Source organism: Pimephales promelas, chromosome 18 (assembly GCF_988280905.1).
Source record: "Pimephales promelas chromosome 18, fPimPro1.hap1.1, whole genome shotgun sequence".
Classification (NCBI taxonomy): domain Eukaryota; kingdom Metazoa; phylum Chordata; class Actinopteri; order Cypriniformes; family Leuciscidae; genus Pimephales; species Pimephales promelas.
The window spans coordinates 6,384,235-6,399,657 of NC_142786.1; positions in this window are offsets into that span (position 1 = coordinate 6,384,235).

Consider the following 15,423-nt stretch of genomic DNA (forward strand, 5'->3'; position numbering starts at 1 on the left):
GAAATATCTCTGAACAGAAGCATATTAAAATGTAGATAAATAAACTCATCAACTTACAGTTTGTAAGTCTCCTTGCCTTCCATTGCTAGTAACTCTCGCTCCTGTTGCGTGTCTTCAATCTGGCAACCCGTGTGAGTGGCGAATCTGAGGAGAAGGGGGTGGGGAAACAACTCTCTAAAATATTTACAATTTGAACTGCAGTACCCATTCCAACCACTAGCTGAACCTCTGAAGCATCATGTGACACTGTAGACTGGAGTAAGAGTTCAGACAAAGCAATAGAGTGCCGAGGTGATGACGTCACTTTGTAGGATGATTCGGAAGCTAGCGGCGCATGGGTTCCCTCGGTCGAAAAGCAATGCATTTTCCCCATTGACTTGGAAAATCGCAAAAAATAAGATCGGTTGTGACCCTTACACGTTTTGTCTATCAAGATAATCTTTACAAGTTAATCCAAAATTTTTACATTTTGAAGCCTATATAAAGATTTTAAAAAACACAATCAGACACAATAAAGTTTAAAAAACCACAAGCCGGTTATAACTGCGTGTTTTATGTCATAGATCAAAACGTGAAAATATTTAGAGGCTTTGTTCACCACAGACCTTATTTCAGGCGATTTAGCAAAAACCAACCCGGTCTCATCCCAAGACGTCATATAACTGACGTTTTGGGACGTCTTTTGACCATAGTCAATATTCGCCTTTTTAGGGCCCCCTTAAACGTCGGTAGATGAGGTTATGGGATCCTAACTCTACCCCAGACCTAAACCTAACCCGTCACCTAACTGACGTTAAAGGTAAAGCATCAGTTGTATGACGGCCCGGGATCGCCATCTACCGACGTTTAAGGGGGCCCTAAAAAGGCGGATATTGACGTATGGTCAAAAGACGTCCCAATAAGACGTCAGTTATGTGACTTTTTGGGATGAGACTGTGTTACAAAAACCCATTCAAAAATCCCATAAGCTTTAGAGCGAGGGAACCGTAGTGCTAAAATGCTAACTCACTTCCGCGTTTCGGCCTACAGAGTGACGTCGTAACTTCGGCACTCTATTGTACAACTTGAAATTGAATGTGCTGTACTTGTATGGTGCTTTTAATGTGTTCGTGTTTTTTTATATCCCCCAAACTTTTAAATGCTTGACAGTTGTAGTCACAATAAACTCAAAGAAAATCACTGTTTGACAAAAGCTATGTAAAGATTTCTTTCCTTTTGTGCTTCTCCAATAGAATACATCATTCAGGTTTAGAACAACATGAGCGCGAATAAATACAGACGTGCATATGGACCTCAGTGTCTTGTTGTTTTAAAAAAAAAAAGCAGTTTCTGATCAAACATTTGCATATTTATCCTGTAATGAATTCTGTTTATATTTTCCCCGAGGGCATCATCAGGCTTGCAGGATCCTTTTGCAGTGCACCATCATCAGCATTAAAAAAGGACAGAAGACAGTTTTAAACAAAGGAGAGACATTACTGTCACTGTTTATTCATCGCTTATGCCGGGGCTGATGCGACAGAAGTGATACACAACGCAATTATACGTAATGGAGGACTGAGCACTGGCTCTTGTTTCACAAGGACCTCTTCACAGGCCAATCAATAGCATGGTGCGACTCGGCTCGCTGGAAAACATCGTCCTCCTCTGTGTCATCGAGCGCTCCTTGTAGTAATAAGCAGCCATTGCGAGGTTTTTGATAGCGCTGCATAACCCACTCGGCTAAATTAAACAGATTTTTGTTTTCTCAGTGTCTCTCTACGACAACGTTGAGGGTTGAGGTCGAAGCCGCTTGAAGTGCCGTCACGATTTGCGATCGAACTGCTTCGGTTTTTGAGAAGTGCACAGCCTTATGCGTTACAAGCGAGCCTCTCCACTCCTCAGCTCTCGACTGCTTTTTCTCCATCCCTCTATCTTTTAGATAAAGCCGAGATAAGCAGTCTCAACAGAAGCACTTTCCATGAGTCACACCACACTAAAAACTCATTAAACCCAAACAAACACAAAATCCTCAAAGGGATTGTTCTAGGTTTCTCTTTCGCATTACTTCTTTGCTAAGCAGAGTTGTATATCCCAGACTGTTTATGTTAATAGATCCGAGCCCTTATGTCTTTACTTTGCGTTTCGTTTGGCTCCAGAATCACTGGCAGAATCATGGTAGATTTGGATGACCCTCATTCTGATTAGCCATTGATTTCCCATAAGGCTACAGCGACACTCCTACAGATCAGAGCTCTGCTAATAAGCAGCGTAAGCAATAGAGGAAGTGCAATGAAGGCAATGGTAAAGCCACACAATCTCAGCATTGGATGAGTTAAAGCTGTGGGTAAGTGAGGGTCTTAAAACTACAGCAGCTGGGAATTGACACTTTGAGGATTCAGTATGGGTATTGAATCAATGTGGCTTTACAATTACAGAGAGACAGATCTCACATCTCAAACCAATATGATCAATTTGATGGATCACAAAATGATCTCAGGCTTGAGCAAAGATTTAAATTCAACAGCTAGGCACTTTAGTTTGTGAAAAACTAAAAGGGTATACTATTTTTACCACCTTTGATTAACATGACACTTCACTGTAGCACAAATTCATTAAATTGCAACTTTTCTGCTGCACTAACAAATGCGCAAATGTCAGTAATTCACTCAGGAAAACACGAAAGTTCTGTTATGAAACTAATCTGATATTTAGTCTAATGTCAAAACATTACACAAACCAAATTGGTGCTTTTCTCACATCATGCCCATTCAAACACACCCCCTCAGATTTATGAGCCAAGTGGATTTTGTCTTCTAAAATAACAAAAACATGTTGTTGTTTTCTAAAATCGTGTGGTGGAAATCATCTTTTCACATGTCTAAATTTCACCAGTCCCATCGAGTTGCACTTTCCTCAGAAAATTCACTTTAAACTGATAAATCTTCATCTGCCCACCCTAAACATGTATGTATTTCTCTCGTAGAAGATGTCAAACTGTCAAAGCTGCTCTTTTCCATACAAAGAAAATGCAGGATGCTCATGGCTGTCAAATTGAGCCGCATTTTAAAACAGTGATATAGTATTACAATAAAATAATGATACATAAATGTTGTGCATATTATGCTCTTATTAAAAAAATCATTAGTTTAACCTTAAACAGGCAACATATCCCCTGAGACAAACAGATAATGAAAAATGTAAAAAAAATGTCTTCTTCTTTAAAGGGATAATTCGCTCAAAAATGAAAATTCTGTTATCATTCACTCATGTTATTCCAATGTTGGTAATCAAACAGTTGACACTAGCCATTGACTTCCATAGTCAATAGCTACCAATAGCTTCAAACATTTTTCAAAATATCTTCTTTTGTGTTTAACAGTACCAATAAACTCATGCCGGTTTGGAATAACACATGGGTGAGTAAATGATGACAGAATTTTCATTTTTGGGTGAACTATCCCTTTAAGGCTTGTCAGTAAAAGGGCACTGTTATGATTGGCTACAAAAAAAATTGGCTACTGGTTATGATTGCAAAAAATAGACTAGTTAAATTCAGCATTCAGTAACTCTATAGCCACTTATTCGCTGATTTTCACTTTTCTTGTCGCATGTTTTCTCAACGAGCTCCCCCTACAGCTGTGGTGCGAATATTTCACATAACAACACTGACGTAAATTTACTTGCGGTGCCCAACTCCCCTTTCTACCGTATTGTCGGATCCGGTGTGTTGAACAAATGCGTCGCAGACACTTCAACTTTATCGTGTGGGGCTATGTCTACCGAGGTGGGTAATACAAACACAGTATCATTTAACATTGACATGTACATTTTGTGTTCTGTTATCAACCATAATCCGTAATAGCGGGTGGGTGGATGAATCTAACATTACTGCTTAATCTTATCTTTGTTATAGATTAATCTCCTCCCAAAAGGAACTGTAATAAAGTTTATCTTATAATTGTACAGACAAAGCTCACATTGCAGTCTTTTCTAATGTAGACAGGATACATTATTGGTTACAATCAATGTTTTACATGTTATTAAAGAACAATTACAGATCATAACGGAGTCGACCAAAGTATAAACAATTTTATTGACACAGAAATGCTAGATCAGCATCTAGTTTGCAAGATTCAATGTCCTTTAGCTCTCTTTAGGGTGTGTGTTTCGAATTGCCATAAAGCAGTTTGTGTTTTTCACTCTTTCTCGCTCGTTTTCGCTTCTCACAAGACTTCCTATTTCCAACTTACCCGGGACGGTAGTCTTCATGTTGCAAGGCTGGTTTTCCGCCTGGGAACGCTGGGAGGAGTGGGGAAAGTCACCATTCTCACCAGAAATGGTTATTTAAACATCCAAATGATTTCTAAATGGATGTATTATGTTGAAAAAGTTGCCAAGTGCTGCTTTAAAAATGACGTTTACATAGGATATGATGTATTTTATACTGAAGCACCAACCTTATCAGTTTGACCAACACATTCTCATCCTTTAGCGTCATATAGAACGCTATATGACAAAACGCAGATGGCACCCGTTATCGTTAATATAACACGCGCTGTGAGGGCCAAGTTTAGGGTCTGCGTGTCATGTTCACGCTAAAGGATTTATGACGTCTTGGGTTCGCGTGTTATATTAACGATAAAGGGTGCCATGTGGGTAGTATAGCGCCGTTTTATCATATAGCGTTTTTTTTGTGACGCTAAAGGATGAGAACGGGCTGGTTTGACCGAATTTTCTACTTCAACCTAACTTTACTTAACATTTTCTTACATTTAAATTGTTTATTTTTTCATAAATCCAATCTCTAGCATTTGTTATGAAAAATAGCAACGTACACATTTAAAAACTGCCATTTTTCCCCCATAAACAAAATATTCATGCAGTCCCGCCTTGGCAAAAATGAGGTCTCTCAAAAGCATGCTTAATGCTCTGAAATTGTGTTTAGGTAAGCAGTTCACAGTAGGTTTTGCAACCCAGCCTGAAGTCACAATCCTATTCTAAAATTTCAACGAAACTCCCTAGAGAGGCACGGTTCAGGAAGCTGGACAACCTCAACAGGTGGACTGCAGACCAACTTTTCTGATGCAATAGCTGAGCAGTTTTAAGAATGAAGCTATGGGATAATACTCCATAAAAGATATGCTGTTCCACAGTGGCAGAATTGGATCAGCCACACAGCCTGAAGCTGATGTTTGTTTTTGCATTGGAATCGGGTTAAAAATGTGACTTTGTCTTATGCTTAGCATCTCACTTCCCTGACATGCTTCCTTAGGCCTGAACCGATGATAGCTCCTGCTGCTTTCTCAAACACAGCTGTCTACCAGGCTGAAAAACAGATATAAATGGGGGTGTACATCATGGCTCTGCTCCAAAACCTAGTAAGCCGCCTATATCGTTTTTAAGAGAATTCCTCTCTTGGTCAAATTCTAAGCCTGCATCACACACACACACACAACACAAAACTAAAGAAATTAATTTAAGATGATGGTTGATTATGACTATAAATGAAATTACCAAAACATTTTAATAGAAAAATAGTTTAATCTATTACAAATGGACTATTTTCCGCAATATTTGTGTGCTTACTTGAACTTTACTGAACTCCAAGCAATACTCACAAAAAAAGAACCACAAACCTACAGTATATTTAAGTAATGGTGATTATATAAGGTATAAGAGTTTAAGTTCGTACAGACTTTTAACTAGCCACACACACAACTGACCCAGCTAGACCTCATGCAGACTTCCAGGCAATTATTCAGACAGCTAATTAGGTCATTTCCCTCCTTTAGGCCCAGACAGTGCAGAGGTATGAGACGTAACAGACTGACCCACTGACCCTCCTGCCCCAAAGCTCGACAACAGAATCCATGATTGGTCCACTACTTACCTCACCGGTGGATGTGCCAGCCACAGAAAACTCCTGAGGTGGTCGCCAGTCTCTAGAGTTTGCTAAAAATACCAAGAAGCTTAAGGAACCTTCTGGAACGGAATGAGATCCAATTCTCATAAAGTGCAGTTAAACATTTGTGTGCTAGATAAATCAAACAATAATTCTGCTTGGGGAGCTTCTGAAAAGTCAACATGACAATCAAAACTGACCTTAAAGGGGTCATGAACTGGCTTTTTAAATTTTATTATATTGTTGTCTGAGGTCAACTTATGACGTTTGTTTGGATTTTGCATTCAAAAACATTAAAATTAATAAGTAAAAGGCTATTTTCTACCCTAGTTTTGAGCTTACCTGAAAAACGCTCGGTTTTTATGGGCGTCTCGCATTGAAGACTTGGAAGTAAACGCCCACTGCTGTGAGTGGATAACAGTTTTGCATTACAATGAGTTTCGACTCACCCATCGGTGCACATGGGGGAAATTGTTTTGAAAACGACCAATGCCGTAAAATGGCAACTGGAATGATTCGCCCATACATATTCGACCCAGAGTCCGTGTGTTGCACCATTCCTGTCAGATCCAATATAGACGCCACAGCACCGTTCTTTACTCTTAAGCAGTCTGCAAATCCAGTCGTTTACAAAATAATCCTCAGTGAAATGAAGCGAACAGACGGACGATGTTTTACTCTCATCAGCTGGAGTGGAACGTCATTAAAAATAAAGTTTATCCATGCAGTCCTATTGGAATCCAGAGGAAGCTTATGTAGCGACTGTCTTCTTCCACAACCAAAAATAAATAAATAAAAAACTTGATAATCTCTTCTCTGATAAAATTATCATTATAACCTTAACCTTCAACCTTTAAACACAATGTAATGCACATCCCCATAAAAACACCTGTGAAAAACCAATACAGAAAATTCTTTCATATTAACATACCAGGGCTGTATTTTCTAGACACATTTTATACACCACAATTATGTGGCGAGTTGAATGCACGCTGTTTCATCTGTCAAACGACATGACCTTGTAATATTCAGGAAACCTATACTTTGTGCACAAAACAAAATAACAGTAACAGTCACTGGATAATTTCACTAAAAAAATAAATTCATGCATCACAAAACAAGTTACCAAACTTGACAGCAACATTAACAATGGCAACAGTGCAAACAGTGAAAATGTGCAACCTTATTAATTATTCATGTCCAGATACAGGCTGGGAGCAACTGCATTAGGTAGAAAGTTAAGTAGACTTTAGTTCATTTATACATTTGACGAGCTCAAATCTGTGCATCTTGGAATCAATATTTGAGAACTCACTATAAATATAAAGTAATACTTATTTGCAGACTGACAGAAGCAAAACAGGTTGTGAATGCCATATCACATTGGCTTTAAACTACAATAGGCCCAAAACGCAGTGGTAGCTTGTCGATAATGAGGTGTTACACAAATATACAGGCTGGTGACTCTGCAGTATGCATCACACACACATACACCCACACTGATTGAGTCAGTAGGGGGAAACCTGCTATGCCCACCTCAATCAGCACCTATTGAATTCTCCGAGTTGCCCTCCGCACAATGTGTTGGTGTAACAATGTAATTCTTGAAAACACACCCAGATGACCACACGCACCAAACCGAATAAATGAGGTTTCTAGTTCACCCAAACACAGACACTAATATCATCGCCCAGACTTATGAAAAGAAAGAAAACAAGTATTGTGTCTAAGGGAACATATCTTCCACATAAAGCGGGCCCTCTCTCTGATAGCCCATGTGACATTTCATCTATATTCTCCCTCAGGGTTCTGTTGATCGGTTGTGTTACCTCTGCCTCGAGTCTTTAACTCCCTCCCTTCTCCCTCCATCCATCCATACCAGGGGAAAAAGGTCAACCGCACCATTATTTTATCCTGAACCTTTGGCATAACATTTATTCTGAAGGCAAAAAATATCCTCCAAAGTGAAATATGAAGGAGGGGCAAACAATAGGAGACCACTATTGGTTAAGGTCAACTGAAGCTTTGAAGCTAAAGCTAAAGAGTTCAAAAGCCCACTGTGCTGTCTGGCAATTTCTTGCAAACACTGAATATGAAAACAAGGTTTAAAAGTTTTTAAAGACTTTAGTTCGTTTCATTGGAAATGAAATACAAAAATAAGTTTATAAGGTTAGATGTTGTCGGCAGAACATATATTCAGAGTTCCTTAAAGGAGTAGTTCACTTTTAAAAAAACTTTTGCTGATAATTTACTCACCCCCATGTTATCCAAGATGTCCACGTCTTTCTTTCTTCAGTCGATTAAGGTTTTTGATGAAAACATTCCAGGATTTTCTCCATATAATGGACTTCAGTGGGAACCAAACGGTTCAAGGTCCAAATGACAGTTTCAGTGCAGCTTCAAAGGGCTTTAAACGACACCAGATGATAATAGATTTATAATTTGACGATGAATTTTATTATGATATATAATTTGTTCCAAGACTGGTTCAGATTTTAGAGGTTCATTAAAAATGGTTCACCCAAATAAAATCACATATGTACTAAAAGTATTTTAGAGTAGAGAAATAAATTACAGTCAACTTCAGCAATACTTTTGACGGCCCAATCCAGGACATATACATAAAGACATACAAAGAGCAGTTTAGTTGCAACTAGTTATTGTGCTGCTTTAAATACATTTTTAAACTATAAATTTCCATTTAAAAATTTGAGAAGATCCCTTGAAATTAAGGGGCATTTACACGAGAATGGCATTTTGAGGGCTTGAAAACACAAACATTTAAAAACAGGTTGCAAAGTGCATGTTTTTGAGTATGATTCCATTAATCTCTGAGTAAACCACAAAAACACGAATTTGAGAAAACGTAGACATCGTGCACATGTGTATTACGTGTTCAGTCTATAGTCATGTAGTGTTTCTTTACGAAGTGACATTGTCAACTACTTGGCATGACATAATACAGCACTTTTAGTCATTTTTGTGGATCCTTGTGAACAGGGATGGTTCACCTGTAGTGAAAAAAACGTAGGAAAAACGTTTCCGTGTTTAGTACATCATTGTAGTGAAAATGTACCCCAAGAGATTCTGTCAAGTTAGCAGAGCACTTTGTGGTCCAACATCAGCTGAGGACATTTACCTTGGAGTTATCACTTCTTCCTGAGCAGACAAATCAACGTTAGTGCATTGTAGTACATTAGCACGACCTTATCAATCAGAGCAAGTCATCAATCACCCTCAAACTCATCTCAGACTAAACGCTGAACCAAGCTCAGCAAAGTCATGCCAGGCTAGTGTCTGAGATGAGGCCAGACACAAACGCTTAAATCCCTTAGGACGACTCTGCTTATCTTATCAGAGCAGGCAAAAGGAGCAAACTCGGTGTAAGTGATAATGAAAGAAGTGAGGATAAAGACAAAGACATACCAGGAACAACAAAACAAGGGATGACCACCCATGGATTCATTGAGAGTCTTACTTAATTACTTCCTTAATCGATCGGGCCCGTTGCTGCTTGGTCAGTATAGAGACGGCTGGTATGTGGCCATTTATTGACCCGTATGTTGATTGTGCTTTGCTGCACACAATGAAATCTTCTGGCTGAAGTGAGAAGCTGAGAAGATACGGCCCCATGTGAACTACGTAAAAAGAAGATTTGAAGTGTTTCTTACTTGGGGCCATTCAATGAAGTGTTGCAAAATATCTACCACCAATTATTTCCAGTTAATACCTGCCAAGTTATTAGGCTAAGTGTTACCTAATGTCTAACACCTGGTGACACTTTCAAGACCTGTCAAAATACTATAGGGCAAACACTAATATCTAATTGGATAAATAAGCAACATGTGGCAACTATCAGTGCAGAGAAGGAAAAGGGATCAATAAGACACCAATAAACTATTTTAAAGAAATATGAACCAAATGAGATGGGTCAGTCATGAAATTGTTGAAGTCAAATTATATTGTGACAAAATCAGTCAGTTAAGACATATATATATATATATATATATATATGCTGTTTGTGTATAAGCATTATATAAACAAAATGGTAACACTATAAGGGGTGTGCATAAGACTAACATGACACATTCATAATCATGACATGACATATGTTATGAATATGAAGGATGTTTTATGCATGTTTATGACAACTGTCATTAAGTGTCATTCGCTCAGTTATGACATTTTTAATGCAAATATGCCATAGTTTGAGATGTCTTTGTTATGACACCTTGACATAAACCAATACATCATAACCTGTCAGTGTCTTTGTTATGACAACTTGACATTACTAAGACAACACAACCTTTCATAAACATGATATAGCAGATTAATTATCAAACTTAAGAAACCACCTACCGTAGCTTTATTGGTTGACATTACATTAAACTGTCAGGTGGTTGGTTTTGACATTGGCTGTCATGAGGCCATTATAACATTTTAATGACAAATTCAATTAGTACCACTGTAGTTGAGGTCACGAAAAATATTCATGACACAGTTATAATAGCCTCATGACAGCCAATGTCAAAGCCAACCACATGACAGTTTAACTTAATTTTATGTCAAGTTGTCATGACAAAGACACGAACAGGTTATGATGTATTGGTTTATGTCAAGGTGTCATAACAAAGACATCTTAAACAATGTCATATTTGCATTCAAAATGTCATTACTGAGCGAAAGACACTTAATGACAGTTGTCACAAACATGCCATATTCAAGACATGTGTCATGTCATGGTTATGAAGGTGTCATGTCAGTCTGCACACCCCTTCAAGTAAAGTGTTACCAAAAAAAACTTGACTTGAATTTGCTGAAACATTCTTACAATATTATTGATACTCTCATAGCCACTAGTCATTTTTACAAAATGTACAAAAATAAATTTGCAGACTTTGCAACAACAATGTAAAATGCATCACAGAAAACCAAACATTTTGTTTGGAAAGCATAAAAATGGAAGCTCACGATCAATGAATGAACTTTTTTTCAAATGAAAGTCGCATGAAATGGAAGTTGCGATTGTCTTTTCTTCCCTATTGTGATGTATCCGGCCACTTGATTCTCTACACCTTGCTAGTACCACGTTTGGACCCCCTTTTGCCTTCAGAACTTAATTATTCATGGCATAGATTCAAAAAGGTGCTGAAAACATTCCTTGGAGATTGTGGCCCATATTGACATGATTTGTTCTCTTCAATGGATGTTCCATTAGAGTTGCACCACATCCCAAAGATGCTCTATTGGATTGAGATCTGGAGACTGTGGAGGCCATTAGAGTTTAGTGAACTTCTTGTCATGTTCAAGAAACCAGTTTGAGATGATTTGAGCCTTGTGATATCATGAGTCATCAGAAGATGGGTACACTGTGATCATACAGGGATGGACGTAGTCAGCAAAAATACTCAACAATAGTTAACAATACTTAAATGATGCTCAATTGGTGCAGAGTATGCCAAGAAAATATCCGCCGATGTTATTACACCACCAGCTGCCTGAAATATTGATACAAGGGAGGGTGAATCCATGCTTTCGTGTTGTTTACATCAAATTCTGCCCCTACTGAATGTTGCAGCAAAAATCAATACTCATCAGACCAGGCAACGGTTTTCCAGTCTTCTATTGTCCAATTTTGGTGAGCCCGTGTGAATTGTAGCCTGAGTTTCCTGTTCTTAGCTGATAGGAGAGGCAACGGTGTATTAGTACTGCTTTAGCCCATCTCTTTCAAGGTTTGACGTGTTGTGCGTTCAGCTTTTCTACAGACCTCAGTTGTAACGACGGGCATTGAGTTACTGTTGCCCTTCTATCAGCTCGAACCCGTCTAGCCATTCAGAGGGCACTCCAACCCAAACTATTACCACACATTTACAGACTCCATTCCCCATAATCCTTTGCCTGGACTTATCAGCCATGATTACAGCTGTTAATCATTAGCCTCATTAACTTTGCCTGGTTGTTTCCAACCTTGTGTGTTTTGTTTGATTGGACTGCCTACTGTGACTGTGTTTTGACCTGTTGCCTGTACATTGAATTATGTATCTGGATTGCCTCATTAAAAGCTGCATTTGGATCTCAAACTTCTTGCCTCAGAGCCGGTAACACACTGGATATTTCTCCTTTTCCGACCATTCTCCATAAACCCTAGAGATGGTTGTGTGTAAAAATCCCAGTAGATCAGCAGATTCTAAGATACTCACATTCAAAGTTACTTAACTAACATTTCTTCCCCATTCTGACGCTCGGTTACTTCAACAGATCGCCCTGACTATAGATATCCACAATAAAGGCTAGATATCTCGTCCACGCTGCTGGCCAACGGAGGTTGACTTCTGCACCTGGCGGCCATCTTGTCACAGGCAGCTCGGCTCACTCGTAACATTGTTTTAATGGTGCATGTACTTTTTAAAAAACCATAACTTGCTCAATTTTCTACCAAATTTTAAATGGTTTGGTTTGTTATAAACATCAGAACGTGGTTATGACACTGCATACTTATGTATAATACAGTAAGTGTATAAATAAATAATCATCCAGAATTATAGCCACGTTAATAGCGTTTGTAAGAAACCAAACCGTTTGTAAATCCGTCAAGATTTCAACGAGATAAGAGGATTTGTGTTTGTGCTGATCACTCATCTTACATCAGCTTGCCTGTGACAAAATGCCGATAGAAACTCTGCCGTCAGACATCTAGCCTTTATTGTGGATATCTATGGTCCTGGCCATCTCTACATGCCTAAATGAATTGGCTTTATGCCCATCTGCACTACTTCCTGAAATTCAGCCAGCTCCTTGTTTCCTTTCTGCCATTATTGGCCAAATTGATTAATTCAGGTGTGTCTGATTATTGTTGCCATGACTACTGAGGTCAAGCACACCTGAATTAGTCAATTTGGCCAATAATGGCAGACAGGAAACAAGGAGCTGGCTGAAGTTCAGGAAGTAGTGCAGCTGGGCATACAGCCAATTGAGTTGCTGCCATGTGATTGGCTGATTAGATATTTGCATTAACAAGCATTTGAACAGGTGTACCTAATAAAGTGGCCGGTGTATATCAGAGAGAAACAGCTTCTCAAATGGAAAAATATGGTTGGACTTTATTCTGTCCATCAAGAATTTACTAGATCTTTGTCATTTGATCATTGCTGTGATATCATATGAGTGACAGGTTGAGGTGGGGCGGAATTCATTGTTTTTGAGTAAAGATTATGAGGACACAAAAAATAATAGGGCTGGGCAAAAATTAATTAATCCAAAATAAAAGTCTGTGTTTACATCATATATTTGTGTGTGCTGTATATAATTATTTTGTATATATAAATACCATATGCATGCATGTATATATTTAAGAATTATTTACGCTTAAATTTTGTATATATACAGTATAGAAATACATAATCTATATTATATAAATATAAATATTTTATATATGAATAACACATTTTCTTAAATATATACATGCATGTTTGTGTATTTATATATACAAAATAATTATATACAGCACACACAAATATATTATTTATTTTGGATGCGATTAATCACAATTAATTTTTGCACAGCCCTAAAAAATAATGATATTTCTAATTAACCCTGTAATATTCAATAAAAAAAAAAGACTTTAATGTTGATCGATTCCAAAACACACAAACAAATTTCTAACATTGCTTTCTAGACAGTTTTGATATCATAGGCTACTCATGAGCAGACTCAACTGAATTACAATCAATCAAAATTAGAAAGAGTTACAAAGCTAATTCAAAAGATGCTACTTTTTTTCTGTAAAATATGACATGCTAAATTTGATTGTTGTTGAGTAAGCAATATTGCAGCCTCCAAACATGCTCTTTAAAAGTTTTTAAGAACCCTTAAATGAATGAGGCTGTATTCGATGAGTGACTTCAGTCTCTCTGGAAAGCTATAAAAACACTCCACACCTTTTCACAGCCTTAGCTACCCTGGCCATGCTTTTATGTATCTTTTGCTCTCACCGCAATCTTCAACATCAAGTCTTTGAAAGTGCATTTATTCTTGGCCTTGTCATCTCATGCACTGGAACCTTCTGACCGTTGAAAAATTATATCCCATTGCACTGCATCATCATCCACTTTGAGTGAGCTTTTTGTAAACCTGCCTCAGACATCTTGAATAATCCTAGCAGCCTGACTTTCTTTTGGTTTCTTTTCTTATTCTTCTTTATCTTATTTGCTTTTACAGATGTCTATTCCTTCACCTCTCTGCTTTCACTCTCCTTTGTCATCCATCTTTGTAATTCAATTTTTAATGTCTCGCTACATCTTGCTTTTTCTCCGTCTCCTTTCTTCATCCTTCGTTCTACGCTCTAAATCAGCCTTTAAGTCGTGACACTGCACAATATTGCGAGCGATTTGCCTGGCAGATGCCTTTATCCAAGGCCTCCATTTCTACAATCACATTAGCCATTAGTACAGCTGGGAAAGCACTGGAGCGAATCAGGTTAAGTAGCTGCTCAAGGGTACAAACAGTAGAGGCCCACCTGGAGTTCAGGCCTGCCTTACTTACTCAAAAGTACACACACACTTGTACTTAATGTGTGAACTTACACTCTTAGATATGCACAGTCATTAGCAGACATTTGCTAATTCATATCAGACCGGGTTGGGCGAGAAAGTGGCTAAAGAATGGCCACAGTAGAAAGAGAGAGAAAGTGAAGTAGCACTGTCAGTTCAGTAACCCTGAACATGAACGAGAGAAGGAGAGAAAACAGCCTTTTGTCTATAGCATTTTAGCTGTATTGAATAGCTATCTTACTATTATAAAGCATCTTTCAAAGGCCAATGCAAAGTTTAGCACCATGGAAACATAAAGTAAAGTTCAGGACCATGGACAGCTCAGAGAAGACTAACAGAATGACGTCCTGTAATTATGGCATACTTTTGCTGTGTTATGGCTGCAAAATTCACAAAATGAAAACAATCTAGACATAGATTTACATTTATTCATTTTAGCTGACACTTTTATCCAAAGCGACTTGCAAATTGCTATATATATCAGAGGTTGCACGCCTCTGGAGCAACTAGGGGCACATTGGTGTCCCACAGTGGATTCGAACCTGGGACTCTCACACCAAAGGCATGTCTTATCCAATGCGCCATCACCACCCACAAATTTCCAATACCGGGAGTCGAACACAGCCGCCTGGGTGAAAACCAGGAATCCTGACCGCTAAACCATATGGGAACTTCCTTACATATATATTTCACATATATATATATACACATATTACACATATACACACAGTGCCCACTGAAAATTTGGAATCGTTCTAGGGTTTTGAACAACATTAACATACATCCTTCTTACTCATTTGACATTAAAGGGTTAGTTAAAAAAACAAAAAAACAAACAAAATAACGCAAAAAACAAACCAAAATAACAACTTTATTTCGACTATTCATTTCCTTCTCTATGGGCCTCTGTGTGTGATAGCGTAGAGCTACGTCACACGTAGGCTCACTATTGGCCGACGCTGGTCGTGTGTGATGCGTGTGACGTACAAT